The following is an 11,354-nucleotide window of genomic DNA, read 5'->3' as shown; positions in this document are numbered from 1 at the left end:
AAATAAAGGTATGCAACGCCTCTACTCTTTTGACTCCCAATTTCAAAGTCTTTTAATTTTCCCAATGTCCCACTTTCAAAGTCTTTTAATTTTATGGTTATGCTTATTTCCCAATGTCCCACTTTCGAAGTCTTTTAACTTTCCATGCCATTATTCCAGCAAACTCTATTGGTGATTTGATTGTTGATAAGTTTATTATAAGTTAAGTTTATTTTCTATCTCATTCCAGCAAACTTTAGTAGTTAATTTTTCATAAAAATATTGGTCACGAGGTGGATTGAATTTTAAGGTACATATTAGGTAAAAATGCAGTTACGAGACAAAGCATTAACCATTAAAAAAAAAAAACTGGATGCAAATGCAGCACCCACTAAAATCATAAAATGAAAATGTCGGATTCCATTTGAAATCACGAGGTGGGTTGAATTTTAAGGCACTTGTTAGAAAAAGGTTGGAAATTTAGAATAACGAGTTTTATAAATTAAAAAACAAAAACAAAAACAATTTAGAAGACATTAGGTGCATGCGTGAAAACCTTCTCTTTCTGAGATTAGGTTTGTTTTTTTTATCAAAGAGATTAGGTTTGTTAGTTGAAGACATTAGGTGCATGACAGAATGCTTCAATTGCATCTCTTTTAGTTTGATAGATAAACGTGTAAATAAAAAAGTTACCAACATAAAAAATAAAATAAAACATGTTTAGTAATATTATCATACAAACCCTGTTTATGTTGTGCATCATATTCATACCAACCTGATCTTAAGCAGTCTAATAACTGTAGGGAATTTGCACAAATTCCCAAACCTATGAGAACAAAAAAAATAGAGAAAACACACGCCAAAGAAAATAATCACATGCACAAGACAATATTTACGTGGTTCGGCAATTTGCCTATGTTCACGGAATTGCAGAGATTTCACTATTATTAAGGAAAATACAAGTTGCGGCTACAGACACTTTATCTCTCTCCAAAACCGACTTCACCAAAAAAAAAAAAAAAAAAAACCCTAATCACAAAATCTCCCATTAAAAACTACATAACATTATTCAGGTCGGGTTGTCAACCGGATCCAACACAAATTAGGCTCCACAAAGCCCAATTAATCTCCCACTTGGAGACTAGTTCAATCACCAACATCATCCACTATCTTCCAAATACAATCCCTCATCCTTGCAACTCATCCTCTTGTCCTCAAGCTAGAAGGCCAACTGAAGCTACACACAGCTTCAGCTTCTCAATAGTGACACCCTTAGTCAACATGTCTGTCAGGTTCTTAGATCTACAAATCTTCTCAAGTATTACCAACTTATCTTCAACAAGGTATCGGATAAAATGGTATTTTGTCTGTATATGCTTCGACTTTGAATGAAAAGCCGAATTTTTGGCAAGAAAGATTGCACTCTGATTGTCACTGTGTAGAATGCCCGTCTCCTGCTTCTTACCCAATTCATCTAAGAAACCATGCAGCCAAATCATATCCTTTGCAGCTTCAGTTGCTGCAACATACTCAGCTTCTGTAGTAGACAAAGTAAAAATCTTTTGTAGATTTGAGGCCCAAGATATAGCTATACCACCTAGAGTAAATACAAACCCAGTAGTACTCTTTCTACTATCAATGTCACCAGCAAAATCAGCATCTACATGACCCTGCAATTTCAAACTTACACCTGTGAAGCAAAGACATGTATCTGATGAACTCCTCAAATATCTCAGAATCCACTTGACTGCCTCCCAATGATACTTTTCTGGACTACTCATGAATCTACTCACAACTCCCACTGCATGTGGAATGTCTGGCCTTGTACACACCATAGCATACATCAAGCTGCCAATAGCTGAGGCATAGGGCACCTTGCTCATATAGTCCCTTTCTTCTTCTGTCTTCGGTGACTGTTCTTTGCTTAGTTTGACATGACTACCCAAGGGTGTGCTCACTGGTTTAGCTTCATTCATGTTAAATCTGCTGTGAACTTTCTTCACATATTTTGACTGTGAAAGCTTCAATGTACCATTAGCCTTGTCTCTAATGATTCTCATACCAAGGATTTGCTTTGCAGCTCCTAAATCCTTCATTACAAATTGTTTTGACAATTGCTTCTCCAGATTATTAATCTCCTCAATGCCAGACCCTGCAATGAGCATGTCATCCACATACAACAGTAAAATGATATAAGAATTGTCAAAAATTTTAACATAACAACAATGATGAGCTTCACATCTCTTAAACCCAATTCTATGCATAAAACTGTCAAACTTCTTGTACCGCTGTCTAGGAGCTTGTTTTAGGCCATACAAGCTCTTTCTTAGTTCGCAAACTAGATTCTCTTGTCCCTGAACAATGAACCCTTCTGGCTGAATCATGTAAATGTCTTCTTCCAAGTCACCATGAAGGAATGCTGTCTTTACATCTAATTGCTCAAGATGTAAATTTTCTGCAGCCACTATTCCCAGCACCAGTCTGATTGTTGACATCTTCACAACTGGAGAAAATATCTCTGTGTAATCAATGCCCTGCTTTTGCTGGAACCCTTTAACAACTAATCTGGCCTTATAACGTTTGCTACCATCATGCTCATTCTTTATTCTGTATACCCACTTGTTATGCAAAGCCTTCTTTCCTGCTGACAGTTTAGTCAGTTCCCATGTCTGATTCCCCAACAAGGAATCCATCTCATCCTTCATGGCTAACTCCCATTTGCTTGAATTCTCATCTTGCAAGGCTTCATCATAGCATTCTGGCTCATCACCATCAATCAACAGGAGATAAATTAGAGCAGGTGAATAACGCTATGGAGGTCTAATGGTCCTGGAAGATCTACGAACTTCAGCTACAGGTGTACTCTGATCTACTTGTGAATCTACATTCTCGTTATCTTCTTCACCCATTTTCTGGACAGTGTTTTCAGTCAATTCATCTAAGTTGACAAACTCAGATTTATCTTGATCTATCCCTATAACATCTGGCACTACAGTTAACCTGTCCTTATACATAACCTGTTCATTAAATATCACATTTCTACTTCTGATGATTTTCCTGTTTTGTTCATCCCAAAACCTATAGCCAAATTTCTCATCACCATAGCCAATGAAAAAACATATTTTAGACTTTGCATCAAGTTTACTATGAGCATCAAAATCAACATGAACATAAGAAACATAACCAAAAACTTTTAAATGGGAAAACTTTACCTCTTTACCGCTCCAAACCTCCTCAGGAAGTTTGAACTCCATAGGAACTGATGGTCCTCGGTTTATCAGGTAAGCTGCAGTGCTAACAGCATCAGCCTAGAAAGTTTTTGGTAGTCCAGCATGCAACCTCATACTCCTAGCACACTCATTGAGAGTTCTGTTCATGCGCTCAGCCACAGCATTCTACTGTGGTGTCCCAGGAATGGTCTTCTCCATCCTAATTCCTTGTGTAGCACAATATTCACTGAACCCTCCATCTATGTACTCTCCTCCATTATCTGACCTCAAACATTTTACTTTCAAACCTGTTTATGTCTCAACAATAGCCTTCCACTTCTTAAAAGTTTCAAATACATCAGATTTATTTTTCAGAAAATAAACCCATACCTTTCTGCTTAAGTCATCAATGAAAGTGATGTAGTACCTTGAACCTCCAAGGGATGCAACCGGAGAAGGCCCCCCAAATCAGTGTGTACTAACTCCAATTTCTCAGCCTTCGGTGTCCTACCAGTTTTCAAGAAGCTCACATTTTTTTGCTTTCCTAAGATACAGCTTTCACACATGTCAAAATCAACAGACTTCAATTCTGGTAATTTTCCCTTTGACAGCAGCATCTTCATCCCTTTCTCACTCATGTGACCAAGTCTATGGTGCCATAGAGTTGTGTCAGTGTTTGCTTTAGTAACTACAATTGTGTCTCTTGGACTTGAGGTCATGTATAAAGTACCAGTCTTCTTTCCACAGGCACAATACTCTGGCTCCCTTTGTAACCTTCCAAGTGCCACCAACAAATAGAATTGCATGCCCTTCATCATTAAGTTGTCCAAAAAAAATCAGATTCCTCCTTAGGTCAGGAATATGTCGAACCTTCTCCAGTAACCAAACAGACCCATTGGGCAACAATATCCAGACGTCTCCCATACCCACAACATCCAAGACTGAACCATCAGCCAAATACACCTTACCAAAATCACCTGCAACATAATTCTGAATGATTTCTCGGTGTGGGGTGGTATGAAACGAAGCTCCTGAGTCTAGAACTCAATCATCAAGTGGACTGTCTACTGCAAGAAGTAACGCAACATTATTCGGGTCGGGTTGGGTCGTCAACCGGATCAAATACAAACTAGGCTCCACAAAGCCCAACAATAACATCTATCCTCACCTATGAAGTTAGATTTGGAAGTCAAATCCCTGTATTTATAATTTTATACTTAACAAACAAACCAAAAAAAAAAAATAAGGAAAAAATAAATAAAGCTTTAACATTTTAAGTCTACGGAATGCTTTTTATGAGAATCACGGAATGCTTTAATTACAATACTTTTGTGTGCATTACAAGTTTAAATACTGGTATTTCAAATTTTGATCTAAAGATCATATGATCTGAAGATATAAAGGTTGAAAAACTCAACTGATAGTAGAACAAAATGTTAGCAACGAGTGGCAACAGGGCAATGCGGGTTGAGATGGGTTGGACTTAAGAGGTATTTGTTCTTGTCCTTGTCCCGTCCTTCTTTGGGGCAACACTAATAGCTGAAAATAATAAATGAATCTTATAAGTGTTATTTTCAAAGTTTTCTTAAAATAGTGTAATTATTTTCTAACAAATTATAATTGATACAATATATTAAATTTCCAAAATTAAGCTATTTATATTTATTATTTGAAAGGATTTTAAATTTTGTAAGATTACTTTCTTTTTTTTTTGAGAAAACATAATATATTTTATATTCAATTATTATATAAGGCGAAATATTTTGAAATAATGTAGCATGTCGTTATAATTTTAGTGTCCCACGTGAATTAATTATAAGTATAACTATATGTTTATAAGCTTTTAATTACCTTCCCCTTATAAGCTGCTTTTCAAAAGTGAGTTTTACTCATGTGTTTATAACATTTGGTATCAAATATACGAATATATAATTTTCAAACCAGGCAGGCATACGAAGCACAACTGCAAACATTTTTTTTTTTTTTTTTTTTTTTTGGGTTGGTTTATACGCCTTATACAAATTAGTTGAAATTTAATTCTCTAAAACCAAATCTCTATTTTTACATTTGAAATCTCTGTATCATATTCCAAATTAATTACTCAACCAAACATATAACCTACACTACAAAGTCACAGTGCCCGGAAATTTTAGTGTTACCAACAATTATATACAAATATTTGCAATTAACAGTTGTAGTATTACTCATGGCATTGCATTTTCTTAAACCTGCAGTTTCTTTCAGCAAGCATAAATTTGAAAGAATATACATTCCATTCGATTTGTATCCTTGCTTGTCTTGCAAAAACTGTGAATGGGTCTAGGAAATTATTGCTCTTAGGGTTGACAACACCTGAGAAACCATGTGCATAGTTGGTCTAGAATCTGGATTAGCACACAAGCATGCAATTGCCAGCTTTATGACAAGTATCAATTGATTCTCAACCTCAAGAGTGGGAGGTGAAAGGCGTATGTCTAACAAATCTTTCAACAATAAACTCTCCTCCACAAATGAAGTAGATAGATTGGAGATGATTTCACCTAGATGCCTTCCTTTGATTACTCCAATAGCCAAAATGCCAAAGCTAAAAACGTTGTATTTCTCAGTTATCTTCATTGTATAAGCCAGCTCTACAAACAAACAGAATATCATGCCAATGTGCTCATATGCTCTCTATGTTCTACATTGATTAAAAAACTAAATATATTACCTGGTGCAACATATCCATATGTGCCGGCAAGTGAAGTCCAATTAGAGGAGTCTCGATTAAGAAGTTTAGCTGTGCCAAAGTCTTAAACATGAGCCACATATTCAGAGCCTAGCAAAATATTTTTGCTTGATATGTCCCTATGAACAATTGATGGAGAACAATCATGGCGCATGTAAGACAGAGCATGTGCCACACTTTTGATAATATTCACCCTTTTATTCCCGTCCAATTCTTTAGCACCTCCATCATTGCTCAAAATAGTGGCCAAGGTACCCCTTTCTAGGTACTTATAAATCAAAAATGAGTGTTGTGAGTGTGAACAAAAGCCATGCAATTTTACAATGTTTCGGTGACGTATTTCTGTTAATGCCCTTATCTCATTTAGCAACTCTTTTTGCCGTTGAATCTCACCATCACAAAGGGTTAGGAGCTTCTTCACGGCTACTATGTTTTTAGATGTTAGCTTTGCTTTGTAAACAACTCCAAACCCTCCCTTTCCAATGCAAAACTTAGCATCAAAATCCTCGGTTGCTTTAATGATTTCTTTGTACATTGCTCTCCCATCGAAAGTTGATATTGAAAACACTTCTTCAATGTCCACAGCATTTGTTTGGTCTGTATATGGACCATTCCCTTTTTCCTTTTCAAAAAAAGAAAATTCCAAGGAATGCCAATACAAGTAGAAGAGTTCCCAAAAGAGGGAAAATGATTAAGAAAATGACTCTGTGTCACTTTTTGGAAATATGATTTTCTTCCGCATAAGGTTGCAATCCGGTAACATTTCCACATAGTCCTTTATTCCCTTTTAATGCTTCTATTTGAGCATCTTGAAATGCTTTACTATTGGGAAGAGGACCCTCCAACTGATTATAGGATATGTTGACATTTGACAAGACATGCATTTCTTCAAAAGTAGTGGGCATTAAACCAGAGAGGTTATTCTGGGAGATGTTCAACAGCTCCAAGCTTTGTAGATTGCCAATTTGTGAAGGTATCTCTCCTTCAAGCAAGTTAAAACTCAAATCTAGTTGGGACAAATGAGGTCAATTCCACATTTGAAAGGGAATGTCTTGGCTAAAATTGTTGTTACTCAAATTCAAGTAGATTAGTTTCAAAAGCCCCAATATTTGGTATCAACTTGTTGAATCTATTAGTGGATAGATCCAGATATTCAAGATCTATTAATGAACCAAGCTCTGAAGGTATAACACCTGAAAGTTGATTTCTATTCAACATTAGCGTCAACAGAGATGTCAACTTTCCAAATTTCTTTGGAAGCTCCCCAGCCATCTGGTTAGAAGAAAGATTAAGCAATTTGAGTTGAATTGAGTCTCCAATTTCAGGTGGTATGCCACCAGTAATATTGTTTCCAGCAATTCGTAAGGTGGTTAGCTGTGGGCACCTACTCCAATTTTGTGAGATTTCACCATAAAATCTATTGTAACTTAGGTCCATGTACTGCAAGTTGTTGTAGACACCAAAATCTTCAGATATATTTCCAAAGAAAAGGTTTTGATTAGCATCCAACTGAAGGCTAATTAAGGACTTCAAGTTTCCTAATTCTTTAGGAATGGTGCCGGAAAGTAGATTGCCGTTCAAGTGTAAAATAGTTAGGTTGCTAAGAACACCTAACGATGTAGGAATTGAGCTAGAAAGGTTATTAAATTGAAAGCTTAAAGAGAAAAGAGACTTCAAATTCCCTATTTCTAGGGGAGTGGAACCAGACAGAGGATTGTCATACATATGCAACCATGTAAGCTTTTCAAAGCTTCCAATACTAGAAGGGATGTGACCTATTAGGCTGTTGTTTTTCATGTTAAGTTCAACTAAATTGGAGAGGTTTCCTATTTCCCTAAGAACAGAATGAGATAGTTGATTATCATATATGATAGGCCAAGAATGTATTAACTCCTTTGGTAAATTAAATCAATTAATTAAGCCAAGTAAATTAATTAGATTCAATTACATGTAATAAGCGTGATGGCACAAACAAATCACCAAATAACTAAATGTAGCGGAAATTAAATTTGACATGGGTGATTTGTTTATGAATGGAGAAAACCACCGAGGCAAAACCTCACCAGGTGAATTTAAGGTCACCACTCTCGAGAATCCACTATTATCAAAACAAGCGGTTACAAATAAAAGAATCCCGGTAACTTATACCAACTTACGGTTGAACCCTTACCCCAATACCCAATTAGACTTGTTCTGTAGTGACAACCTCTCCTTTTGATGCACGACTCTTAGTGTGTGACTAACCAATCGATGCGTGGATCCCAGTACGTGGCTTACTCCTTTGCGCACGAATCCAAATGCGTGACTCACCACCAACTTTGAGAAAGATGTTGGCTACAAAGTTCTTTAGTTCATCACAGGATGAAGATCAAGAAGCTCCTTGGTTACAAAACCCTACGGTGTACAAACACAACAGTTTCTTCAAAAGAAAGATGAACTAGGGCAAATTCTGTCTCCGGTCACAATTTGCTTGAGCAAAATTTTGCTCTACACTTGCACAACCTTTTATGGCCCTTAAAATAATCCTTATATATGTTTAGGGTTATGAAAAAAGAAAGCCCAAACATTGAGACACGGATTGGATGAAAATCAGAACTGAAAATCTGTTTTTCATAAACCTCAACAAATAGTTTAGCTGTCGAGAAGCTGTCGAGCTTCAAGCTAAAACAGTCTTTTAAATCTCGATATATACTAGCTGTCGAGATTTAAAATCTAGCACTTCTTCACTTGAATCTTGGTCAAATTTACATGGCTTTAACACTTGAACTTGAAACCTTATTCCTTGAAGTATCAAACACATCCTAGATCTATCCAATTACAAGTAAAGTGTGTTTTGTCAAAGGATTAGCCAGTTCTATATTGACATATGTTCCTAACATGATTCACATATGTCCTAACAATCTCTCCCTTTGGCAATCCGTGACAAAACCACAACAAACAAATGAATATATGAGAGAAGTCATAAATTTCTCAACTCATACTTACTTGTTGAATACAAGAAAGTCTATCCTAACACAAACTCTTAAAAAACTTTGCAAGAAGAGAGCTCATGGCAAGAAGACTTTAACAACCTATATTTGTGAAACACTTTAAACAAAACTCATCACGGCATCTTAGTGTTAAACAGAAATAAAAGATTGCATACAATATATAAGAAGCATATGCATAAAGAGAGAAAAGAAACAACACATGAAGAGATAGGTGAAAGAACTGTAATAACAACCTCATCATATATATATATATATATATATATATATATCAATAAAGAATACAAGCTTTGCTATCACAAAGTGGTCACAAGACCAAAGGTATATGAACTAAGTATCTAAAAGGTAAGAAAAGAAAAGACACAAAAGTCTTCACCACATCCCTTAAACTATAGACACTCTCCCTAACAAAGATATCACCTATACTAACTCTCCCCTTAAGTGTATGACTACTCTCATACCCAAAACTACTCCCCCTTTTTGTCACGAATGACAAAGGGCAAGGAACTCAAGCAGTCATCTCATCATCACTGAAAGAGCTAGCACCATCATCCTCATCACCAGTAGCATTAGTAGAGCCACCATCATCATCCTCATCCTCAGAAGTCTAAGGAGAAGGAGTAGGAGACACTACAAAGCTACCAAGGTGAGCCTGTTGTCGAGCAATATAACCGACACGAGTGATCACCTTACACAACTCATCACTGAGAGTGTCAAGGTGAGCATCCATGCGCTAAAGCTACGCCATGATCACATCAAGAGTCACACTGCCCGTAGAAGAGGAGGGAGTGGATGTGGATGGAGCTGAAGGAGCTAGAGGTGTTGCCGTCTTAATCTGTGTCTGCCTCAGTCGAAATTGCACCTCACTCCGTTTAACGGTAGCAGCGTATATGGCACACATAACAAAAAAGTGGTCAGATGCGGGATAGGGAAAAAAAAAAAGGGCGAATGGTCCGCGTGATATCCGAAGGAAAAATGAGCTTATCACGGGTCGCCATATCCCTATAGACATCTATGAGGGATAGAATAAAGTTAAAAGGGAAGTCTATAGAAATAAGCTCCAAGAGGGATAACAAAATCGAGCATGAGGCTCTATGATACAGTTATAGTGAGACAATGGATAGAAAACAAATGTCATCACTATGTTAAGGAATCTCGGACCTTTAGCAAAGGTCGAGCAACGAGTGAACTTACGATCACCCCAAGAAGGTTGCTCACAAAATAAGGTCATGAGCTCGTTTTTAGACATAATCTTAAGATGCTCACAACCGAGGTAGTCAGGATGAAGTACCATCGGGACATGGAGCAACTCGGATACAAGATCCGGAGTGACCATAATGTGCGTACCTTGAATGCAAGTGACAAAGAGAGGTATTGAATAATGAAATCGTGCATGTTGGAGTAAAAATCCTGAATGAAAAAAAACAATATAAAACAAAACTAAAAACAACCAAACAAAAACATTTAAGCAAAGAAATGCATAAAAACTATACTGACTCAAAATAATAAAGCAAAACACACAAGTAATGCAAACACACAAAAAGGGGGAGAGAGAAAAGTGACTAAATCACTTAAAGCCTTTTTCCTTCCACACCTTGGAAGAACCTTTCCTTTTAGCGAACCCTTGAACCGGCGGTGAGGGGGAGGAATTGCAACCATTCAAGTTCGAAAGGAACATGAGGGCTTTGAGGAAATCTCCAAAAGGAGCAAGAGAGGATGAAAACTTATTCTAGTTTCCTGAAGAGATCATACTGTTGCTTTATTGAGTGACTAGCCACTTATAGCAATTTGGTCGAGTATGTCCAGTTGCTTCGCAATGATAACAGAGATGTTGCTTCTTCTATTTAAACTTTTGAGCATTACTCTTCTTAGCCCTAGGGTTTTTATTTTCTTTCTTAGCAAGCTTAAGGAGTGCTCTTAAGATAGATTTACCCTTATCTACGTTCTCACTAGCTAACACAGTTTTAACATCATTGTTCTCAGATTCAACATTATTAGCAGGAGAAACAAAAACAATAGTACTAGAAGAAGCAATATTAGGAGAAGAGAAATCATACCCTAAACTAATTCAATCAAAAGTAGATTTCTGAAGGTTGAGCATCTCATCAAGCTTTGCACTTGAAGTCCTCTCCACCTGAGCTCTGACTTGAAATAACTCTGCTTCAAGCTTCTTGGTCTCAGCCAAGAAATTGTTCTCAAACCTCAGTGCTCCAATAGTCTGATTGGCTTTATCAAACTTTGTTGAGATTTCTTCTCGTTCAATCTCCACATCATTGAGCTACTTGGTGGCCAACCTATACAACTTCTCATGCTATTCGGAGACCTTGTATAACTTTGCATAAGCTGTGTGGATGTCATCTTGTTTATCCATCTTTTCAAACTTTGACTCCTTCAAGTCCTCTTCTTTATCCACATCTTCTACAATCCCCTCAGTAGGATTAATAGTGGCGG

At 36.8% G+C, this 11,354-nt stretch overlaps 1 pseudogene; it reads right to left on the bottom strand.

Moving 5' to 3' along the window:
* Positions 1 to 3,374: 3,374 nt before the first annotated feature.
* Positions 3,375 to 11,354, bottom strand: part of LOC142620333 (uncharacterized) — a 28,632-nt pseudogene continuing 20,652 nt past the window's right edge.

The sequence above is a fragment of the Castanea sativa genome, chromosome 12, assembly GCF_040712315.1.
Source record: "Castanea sativa cultivar Marrone di Chiusa Pesio chromosome 12, ASM4071231v1".
Classification (NCBI taxonomy): domain Eukaryota; kingdom Viridiplantae; phylum Streptophyta; class Magnoliopsida; order Fagales; family Fagaceae; genus Castanea; species Castanea sativa.
The sequence above is the reverse complement of the archived record's forward strand: the minus strand, read 5'-3'. Positions and strand labels throughout refer to the sequence as shown.